Source organism: Globicephala melas, chromosome 10, assembly GCF_963455315.2.
Source record: "Globicephala melas chromosome 10, mGloMel1.2, whole genome shotgun sequence".
Taxonomy (NCBI): domain Eukaryota; kingdom Metazoa; phylum Chordata; class Mammalia; order Artiodactyla; family Delphinidae; genus Globicephala; species Globicephala melas.
Genome location: NC_083323.1, coordinates 7,667,063 through 7,677,720, shown reverse-complemented (window position 1 = coordinate 7,677,720; position 10,658 = coordinate 7,667,063). Strand labels below are relative to the sequence as shown.

The 10,658-nt window shown below is 39.9% G+C and overlaps 1 non-coding gene across 1 annotated transcript; it reads right to left on the bottom strand.

The window, feature by feature from the left end:
* Nucleotides 1-1,567: 1,567 nt before the first annotated feature.
* On the bottom strand, nucleotides 1,568-1,674 carry LOC115853089 (U6 spliceosomal RNA). The gene has a single exon (XR_004039409.1). It is a non-coding gene; the product is annotated as a U6 spliceosomal RNA (small nuclear RNA).
* Nucleotides 1,675-10,658: the final 8,984 nt, after the last annotated feature.

Here is a 10,658-nt window from a genome sequence, read left to right as displayed (position 1 = left end):
TCTGCAAATTAATCAGTCAATCTTAAAATGTTAAGTCTTCTGATCTGTGAATACGTCTTTACATTTATTTACATCTGATCTTAATTCCTTCAACAATGTTTTGCTATTTCCATTGTACAAGTCTTACACATCTTTTTTTAAAGCTACAGCTAAGTATTTTATTCTTTTTGTTGCTATTTTAACTTGAATTGTTTTCTTAATTTCATTTTTGGAATGTTTATTGCTAGCATATAGAAATACAATTGATTTTCATATATTCATCTTGTATCTTGCAACCTTGTTGAACTCATTTATTACTTTTAATAGTTTTTTAGTGAGTTCTTTAGAATTTTCTGTACACAAGATCATGTCATTTTTAAATAGAGATTGTTTTACTTATTCCATTCTAATCTGGATGACTTTTTATTTATTTATTTCATGACCTATAGTTGATTTACAATGTGTTAATTTCTGCTGTACAGCAAAGTGATTCAGTTATACATATATATATTCTTTTTCATATTCTTTTCCATTATGGTTTATCACAAGATATTGAATATAGTTCCCTGTGCTATACAGTAGTACCTTGTTGTTTATCTATTCTATATATAATAGTTTGCATCTGCTAATCCCAAATTCCCAATCTATCCCTCCCCCACCCCCCACTTTGGCAACCACAAGTCTGTTCTCAATCTCTGTGAATCTGTTTCTGTTACGTAGATGAGTTCATTTGTGTCATATTTTAGATTCCACGTATAAGTGATATTATATGGTATTTGTCTTTCTCTTTTTGACTTACTTTGCTTAGTATCATAATCTCTAGGTCCATCTGTGTTGCTGTAAATGGCATTATTTCATTTTTTTTATGGTTGAGTAGTATTCCATTGTATATATGTACCATATCTTCTTCATCCATTCATCTGTCAATGGACATTTAGGTTGTTTCCATGTCTTGGCTATTGTGAATAGTGCTGCTATGAACACAGGGGTGCACATATCTTTTCTTTCCTTTTTTTTTTTTTTTTTTTTGCGGTACCCGGGCCTCTCACTGTTGTGGCCTCTCCCGTTGCAGAGCACAAACTCCGGACGCGCAGGCTTAGCGGCCATGGTTCACAGGCCCAGCCACTCCGCGGCATGTGTGATCTTCCCAGACCGGGGCATGAACCCGTGTCCCTTGCATCGGCAGGCGGACTCTCAACCACTGCGCCACCAGGGAAGCCCTGCACGTATCTTTTTGAAGTAGAGTTTTCTCCGGATACATGCCCAGGAGTGGGATTGCTGGATCACATGGCAACTCCATTTTTAGTTTTTTGAGGAACCTCCATACTGTTTTCCAGAGTGGCTGCATCAATTTACGTTCCCACTAACAATGTAGGAGGGTTCCCTTTTTTCCACACCCTCTCCAGCATTTGTTATTTGTAGATTTTTTTAATGATGGCCATTCTGACCAGTGTGAGGTGGTACCTCACTGTAGTTTTGATTTGAATTTCTCTAATAATTAAAAATATGGAATGCTTTGGGAATTCCCTGGCGATCCAGTGGTTAGGATTCCATGCTTTCACTGCCGAGGGCATGGCCAAAAAAATATATATATGTGGAACGTTTCACGAATTTGTGTGTCATCCTTGCGCAGGGGTCATACTAATCTTCTCTGTATTGTTCCAATTTTAGTATATGTGCTGCTGAAGCGAGTACCTGGATGACTTTTCTTTCTTTTTCTTGTCTGATTACCCTAGCTAGAACCTCCAAAACAACGTTTAATAGGAGGGATGACAGTGGACATCCTTGTCTTGCTCTTGATCTTAGGGGGATGTCATTCAGTCTTTCGCCATTAAGTTTGATTTTAATTATGGGTTTTTCATATATTCCCTTTATTAGGCTGCAGAAACTCCCTTCTATTCTTAGTTTGCTAAGTATTTTTATTATGAAACTGTGTTGGATTTTGTCAGATGCTTTTTTCTGCATCTTTTGAGATGATCAGATGGTCTTTGTCCTTTATTCTATGGATGTGATGTATTACGTTCATTGATTTTCAAACCCCCAAGACCATCTTCAGTATCAATGATTCATAAGAAGGACTCATAGGATTCAGTATGTAGTCATACTCACAGATAAGTTTTATTATATAGTGAAAGGACACAGAGCAAAATCAGCAAAGAGAAACAGCACAAGGGGCAAAGTCCGGAGGAAACCAACACAAGCTTCCAGAGTGCTCTCCCAGGGGAGTCAACATAGGACACGCCTAATCCCTCCAACAAGTCCTGACAACATGTGAAATATTGTCTACCACGGAAGCTCATTTGAAATTCAGTGTCCAGGGTTTTTAATAAAGGCTGGCCATATAGGCATCCTTTGTCTAGCATGTATCAAAATTCCAGACTCCCAGAAGGAAAGCAGGTATTTAGCATAAACCACATGATTTGTATAAATAGTGCAGGCATAGTGAGCTACTCTTACCAGTCCTTAAATTCACATTCCCAGATGCCAGCCAAGGGCCAACCTTGCAAGCAGGCATTTCTAAGGATAGCAGTCTCAAGCTCCACATGTTAATTTTTTTCTGCATAAGATATTAAACCAACCTTGTATTCCTGGGATAAATCCCACTTGTTCATGATGTAATGGTATAATTATATACCATGGTATAATTCTTTTTATATGTTTTTAATTTTTTTTTTATTGAAGTATAGTTGATTTACAATGTTGTACCAATTTCTGCTGTACAGCAAAGTGACTCAGTGATACACATATATTCATTTTTTCCTTTTTATATATTGTTGGATTCATTTTGCTAGTATTTTGTTCAGGATTTTTGTGTCTAAATTTGTAAGGGATGCTGGTCTGTTGTTTTCTTTCCTTGTGATGTCTTTGTCTGGTTTTGGTATCAGAGTAATACTGGCCTCATGCTGTGATTGGGAAGTTTTCCCTCTTCTTCTGTATTTGGAAGGGTTTGTGGAAGATTGGTGTACTAGTTTCCTTTTGCTGCTGTAACAAATTACCACAAACTTAGTGGCTTAAAATAACAAACTTATTCTCTTACAGTTCTGCAGATTCAACATCCAGAAATGACTCTAAAGTGAGAAATCAAGATGTAACAGGACTGGTTCCTTCTGGAAGCTCCAGGAGAGAATCTATCTGCTCCTTGCCTCTTCCAGCTTCTAGAAGCTTCTCGTGGCTATTTCCTCCATCCTCACAGCCAGCTGGGTAGTAGCTTCTTGTTTAGACTCTGCTTCCTTCTTCACATGGCATTCTAACCCTGACTTTTCCATCATCCCTCTTAGAAGGACCTTTGTCACTACATCAGGTCCACTCAGATAATCCGGGATGATCTCCCCATCTCAAGATTCTTAACTTAATCTCATGTGTAAAATCCCTTTGTCATATAAATTAACATTCCTAGATTCTTCCAATTGTGACAGACATGGGTATTTTGGGGAAGACATTATTCAACCTACCATAATTAGTATTAATTCTTCTTTGAATGTTTCATAGAATTCACCAGTGAAGCTATCTGGGACCAGACTTTTTTTGTGGGAAGTTTTTAATTATTAATTTGATGTCTTGTAATTCATGTTTTCAATTTCTTCTTGAGTCAGTTTTGATATTTGCGCTTTTCTAGAATTTGCCCATTTTATCTAAATTATCTAGTTTGTTGGAGTACAGTTGTTCATAGTATTCTTTTTTTTTCCTTATTTCTTTGGCTTTGTGGAGGTATAATTGACAAATCAAATTGTATACATTAAAAATATACAACATGGGACTTTCCTGGCGGTCCAGTGGTTAAGACTCCGTGTTTCCAATGCAGGGGGCACGGGTTCAATCCCTGGCTGGGGAACTAACCTCCCACATGCCTTGTGGTGTGGCAAAAAAATGGGGAAAAAGAAAAAGTATACAACATGATGATTTGACCTATGTATACTTTGTGAAATGATTACCACAATCAGGTTAATTAACACATCCATTACCTCAGTTACCTTTTTTTATGTGTGTGTGGTGAGGGTGCTTAAGATCTATTCTCTTAGCAAACTTCAAGTACACAGAACAATATCATTAGGCAGTTACCATTCTGTACATTAGATCCCCAGGGCTTATTCATCTTATAACTGAAGGCTTGTACCCTCTGATCAGCAGCTCCCCGTATGGTATCCTCTTATAATCTTTCCTATTTCTGTAAGTTTAGTATTAATGTCCTCTCTTTTATTTCTGATTTTAGTCATTTTAACCTTCTCTCCTTTTTTCTTGGTCAGTCTAACTAAAAGTTTATCACTTTTGTTGATCTTTTCAAGGAACCAACTTTGGGTTCTGTTGATGTTCGCTATTGTTTTTCTGCTCTTTGGTTCATTTGTTTCTGCTCTAGTCTTTATTATTTCCTTCCTTCTCCTTGCTTTGAGTTTTATTTGCTCTTTTTTTTCTAGTTCCTTAAGGCAGAAGTTTAAGTAATTGATTTGAGATCTTTCTTCTTTTTAAATATAGGCATTTACAGTTATAAATTTTGCCCTGAGCCCTGCTTTAGCTACATTGTGTACATTTTGGTTCTTGACATTTAAGAGGCAACGTTGTGTAGGGGTTAAGGTCATAAGACCGGGACCCACTCCCTGGGTTGAAATTCAGCTCTGCAACTTATTAGCTGCTTGGCCTTCGGCAAATGCCTCATCTGTAAAATGATATGATAATAATAGTAAATACCTCATAGAATTGTTGTAAGGATTCTATATGTATTAATATACTTAAAGGATGTAGGACAATGCCCAGAAAATAGAAAGCACTTAATAAGTGCTTTTTATTTATTCAAAATAATAAATAGTATTATTTATTCAGCAAATATTTATTGAATTCCCACTATGCAGCAGGCTCAGTTTTCGTCGGAATAGTAAACAAGACTAGGGTACTACTTTCCTGGCATATATGTTCCAGTTGGGAGAGGCAAACAGTAAATTAATTAATTAAGGGAAAGTGCTACATTGAGAAATAAAACAGGGTGATGTGCTACAGATAGGCTGAGGGACTCCTTCAGATTGAAAGAGGTGGTTTAGGGAAAGCCATATCCAAATGAAATCTCTCAAGGACAGAACCTGCCAAGCTGAAGAACAGGCTTACACAGAAGTCTCACAATAAGAACAAGAGTGGAAAGTTTGAGACCCCTCAGGAAGGCTGGAGACCCCTCAGGAAGGCTGGAATGTTTTAAACCCCCCAGGAAGGCTGGAGACAGGATAGAGGAAGAGTGGTGTCAGAGGAAGTCAGTCTGGGACTTTTTTTTTTTTTTTTTGGCTTGCAGGATCTTAGGTCCCCTACCAGGGATTGAACCCCTGCCCCCTGAAGTGGAAGCGCGGAGTCTTAACCACTGGACCGTCAGGGAAGTCCCCAGTCTAGGACTTTTAAATGACTTCATGGGATTCCAGAGTTCTGGCTGTTCCATAATTTTTAAAAATTTTTATTGAAGTATAGTTGATTTACAATGTTGTGTTTAATTTCTACTGTACAGCAAAGTGACTCAGTTATACATATATATATTCTTTTCCATTATGGTTTATCACAGGATATTGAATATAGTTCCTGGTGCTATACAGTAGGACCTAAATATTTGTCCATCCTATATATAATAGTTTGCATCTGCTAATCCCAAACTCCCAGTCCTTCACTCTGCCCACCTCCTTGGCAACCGCAAGTCTGTTCTCTATGTCTGTAAGACTGTTTCCATTTCATAGATATGCTCCTTCGTGTCATATTTTAGATTCCACATGTAGGTGATATCATATGGTATTTGTTTTTCTCTTTCTGACTTTGTTTAGTATGATAGTCTCTAGGTCCATCCATGTTTGCTGCAACCACAACTTTAAAATATTCTCTTATTGGAGGTTGCTTCCCAGTTTGTTGCTATTACAACAATGGCGGCACATCAGGTACATCTCTGTGCAGTCATGTGAGTCTCTCTTTAAGATAGATTCCTAGAGGTGAGGTTGTTGGGTTGCATTACTTTTTAATTGGAAACAATGTTATTAAAAGATAAATAAATGAGAGACCATACAATGAGGAATGGGACCCACTAGGGGCACCGCAGACACTTTCTAGAAGACTCTCATGTGCTGGGTAGTTAAGCCTTCAGGCAGCAAGGAGCTATTGAATAATAAATTAGAATTATCATTTATTGGGACTTCCCTGGTGGAGCAGTGGTTAAGAATCTGCTTGCCAATGCGGGGGACACGGGGTTCGATCCCTGGTCCGGGAAGATCCCCCATGCCACAGAGCAAATAAGCCCGTGCGCCACAACTACTAAGCCTGCACTCTGGAGCCCGCGAGCCACAACTACTGAAGCCCACGTGCCTAGAGCCCGAGCTCCGCAACAAGACAAGCCACTGCAATGAGAAGCCGCGCACCACAACGAAGAGTAGCCTCTGCTGGCCGCAACTAGAGAAAACCTGCGCGCAGCAACGAAGACCCAAAACAGCCACACAAAAAAAAGAAATTAGAATTATCATTTATTAAGAGCTTATCATCTGCCTGGCACTCTGCTTCCTTACATGCAAATTCATATTTCATCCTCGTAAAAATACTCTGCTATAATACTATTGGTATCCATCATTTTACAGCCAAGGAAACTAAGACTAAGTTAAAATAACTTGCCAACGAAAGTCGCACAGCTCATAAGTGGGGTAGCCTGGATTTGAACCTAGGAATCTTGACTCTACTTCTAAGTTTAAGCACTATATCCAGTGGTCAAAGAGGTGGAAATGGGTCAAATGCAGACCGAGAACAAGGTGTCTTCTTCTAGCCATGTGAGAATAGCTTTGAGAGTTTTGAAAGAAATCACTGGTTAAAAAATAAAGAAAGAATTGGTTATCCCTCATGATGCCTTGAATCTACACACGAATCCTATTAGTTGCCTTATAGCGAACATCCTCTCTCCTTTTTTCCTATTGGAATATCACTAAGTGGGCACACGGTCACCCAGAATGAAAATAACATCTCTCACCCTCCTTGCACTAGATGTGACCATGTGTCTAAACTCTTGCTGATGGGATACAAGTAGAAGTGTTATATGGCAGCTTCTAGGAACAGAAAATAAAAGACTGTTGGCGTACCCTTTGCCTACTTCTCCATCTTTTGACAAACTTCTTTCTCCCTGGTCTGCAGATATTAACTTGGTGCCTGAAGCTGAAGGCCACCCATCAGCAATGGAGGGTGACCCAGGGAGCTGGAAGCAGCTGAGCAGGGAATTTCGTGGAGTAGAGAGCTTCTATTCCTGCCCTGGGCTGCAGGCATCTGATATTTTCTATTCTATTCCACCTCATTAAAAAAAAGTTGGCTGTAACCCACTTGACTTCACAACACACTAATGGGTCACAAGTGCCGGCCGCCCTTGAAAGGCAGGTTCCAAATGGGGCAGGAATACTGGAGAACTGGTAGGGAATATTCAGTCATCGTGTGCATTGAGTGCTGTTTTCTGCTTTCAAGAGTCCTCAGAGAGCAGGGCACACACAAACAGAAGCGCTCCAGTCTTCAGCAGAGATAGAAAGGAATGTACTCTGCTGGCAGCCCCCAATCCAAATTGTCCAAGGGTTCCCTAACATGGAGACAATCGGGGCTGAAAGAAGCCCTCTGCTTTGGTATTTCAAACCTAGGCAATTATGAGGAGCGGCTTAGGAGCAGTAGTGAGAGATAAGGCTAACTTTCCCCCAGAGGCCAGGAGCCTGAAGGCAAAAAATGGGATTAAGGAATTTGCCTTCCCACCCTGTTTTAGAAGCATTGAAAGCGGCTGCCATTAAACTCAGCACAGAGGCTCATTTGTAGACCAAACTCTGCCGGCCTAAAAATTTTATCTAGGTGAGGTCTTTGACTGTGGTCATTTGCACATGAAGCAAATAGTCTGGAGGGCTGCTAAGTGTCCCCCCTTAACCGTGGGGGGATAGTTCCAAGACCCACAGTGGATGCCTGAAACCATGGCTAGTACTGAACACTATACATACTGTTTTTTCCAGCATCACTACTCTTGCTCTTTGGGGCCATTATTAAGTGAAATGAGAGTTACCTGAACACAAGCTCTGTGACACCACAGTAGTCGATCTGATCACCGAGAAGGCTACTAAATGTCTAAGGGGCGGGAAGTATATGCAGTGCGGATGCACTGGACAAACAGGTGATTCATGTCCCTGCAGGACAAAGGTACACTGGGCAGGGTTTCATCACACTACTCAGAACGGTGTGCAATTTAAAACTTATGAATTGTTTGTTTCCGGAATTTTCCATTTAATATTTTCGGATGGCATTTGACCTTGGCTAACAGAAACCAGGGAAAGTGCAAGTGAAACTAAAACCGTGGATAAGGGGGTGCTACTGTATTACCCAAGTAACCACCAGTTTGGCCTGAAAACATCTGTGACTACTCAACCCTGAAGCCATTCCCAGGCTACAAACCTGCACCAGAAGTGAAACAGGCACTGAAAACCTTGTGGCCCCAACAGGCATCTCCCCAACACCAACCTCTCCTGTGTCCTTGGGGGATAGTGGACATTTCTCTCATTTTCAGAACAGTCATTTTTATTGTGGTTACCTTGTTCCTACTCCACTAGTACATACCTAAAGACAGTTTGTCTTTTAGCTTATAGGTGGCACCTCTATCTGGACCCAGTGGGTAGTTATAGACTTAGGTTATAGACTTTGAGCTGAACACAGTGGGATTTGGGGAGTTTCTCTATTGGGGATCAGGTGAATGTGTTTCATAAGTGGAGAGAAGAATATATATAGGGTGACCATTTAATTTATCATCCAAACTAGGACACTTCTTTAAAAATTATTTTTAATATTATTTATTCATATGTTAATGAAATTACGTGTGCATGTTTATTTTAATAATATTATTTAGGTATCCTTGACATGTAAAAAACTGCACATGTTTAAAGTGTACAAATTGAAAAGTTTTGACATAGTATATACCTGTATATACCCATGAAACTGTCACCACAATCAAGATAATGAATTTATCCATCACTTCTGCCAAAGCTTCCGTGTGTTCCTTGGTTATCCTCCTCTCCTATCCTTCCTTGTACCCCCCAGCAGGCCACCACCAATCGACTTCTGTCACCATACAGTAGTGTGCACTTTCTAGAAAGTATGTGAATTCTATATAAATGTATATATAAATATAGCATAAATTATTTTATATGGCTTCTTTCACTCAACATAATTATTTTGAGATTCATCTATGTTATTGCAGGTATTGTGAGTGTATTCCTTTTTCTTACTGAAAAGTATTCCATTGTATACATATACCAGAGTTTGTTTATCCATTAACCTCTTTTTTTTTTTTTTTTTTTTCTGTGTTACGCGGGCCTCTCACTGTTGTGGCCTCTCCCGTTGCGGAGCACAGGCTCTGGACGCACAGGCTCAGCCGCCATGGCTCATGGGCCCAGCCGCTCCGCGGCATGTGGGATCCTCCCATACCGGGGCATGAACCCGTGTCCCCTGCATCAGCGGGCTGACTCTCAACCACTGCACCACCAGGGAAGCCCTCCATTAACCTCTTGATGTACATTTGGGTTGTTTCCAGTTTTTGGCTATTACAAAAAGCTGCTCTGAACTGTCAGTATTTGTATGGACATATATGCTTTCTTTTCTCTTGGGTAGATACCTTAAGGGTTTTTTTCACTTTTAATGGGACTTCCCTGGTGGCGCAGTGGTTAAGAATCTGCGTGCCAATGCAGGAGACACGGGTTCAGAGCCCTGGCCTGGGAAGATCCCACATGCCGTGGAGCCATTAAGCCTGTGCGCCACAACTACTGAGCCTGCGTTCTAGAGCCCGTGAGCCACAACTACTGAGCCCGCGTGCCACAACTACTGAAGCCCATGTGCCTAGAGCCCATGCTTCACGACAGAAGCCACCGCAATGAGAAACCCGTGCACCACAATGAAGAGTAGACCTTGCTCACCGCAACTAGAGAAAGCCCGCAAGCAGCAACGAAGACCCAAAGCAGCCAAGAATAAATAAATAAATAAATTTAAGAAAAAAATTGTGGTAAAATATACATAACATAAAATGTATCACTTTAAAAGTTTTTAAGTGTTCAGTGGCATTAAATATATTCACATTGTTGTGCTACCATCACTCTATCAATTTCCAGAACTTTTTCATCATCCCAGATAGAAACTCCTGTACCTATTAAACAATAACTTCCATTTCTCCCACTCCCCAGCCCTTGTAACCACTCTCTGTCTTTATGGATTTGCCTGTTCTAGGTAACTCATATAAATGGAATCATATAGCATTTGTCCTTTTGTGACTGGCTTCTTTCACTTAGCATAATGTTTTCAAGGTTCATCCATGTTGTAGCGTGTATCAGTATTTCATGCTTTTAGTGGCTGAATAGTATTCCATTGTATGTATAGTTCACATTTTGTTTATCCTTCTAGCTGTTGATGGACACTTGATTGTTTCTACCTTTTGGCTATTATGGATAATGCTGCTATGGACATGGGTGTACAGGTATCTGTTTAAGTCCCTGCATTCAATTCTTTGGGGTATATACCTAGAAGTAGAATTGCTGGATCATATGGTAATTTTATGTTTAACTTTTTGAGGAACCACCAAGCTTTTTCCTTTTTTTTTTTTTTTTTGACTTTTGAGTGAAAAGGAATTCTGTTAATAATTATATGGGATAACAGTGTAAACCGTGACTCTCCCATGCAAA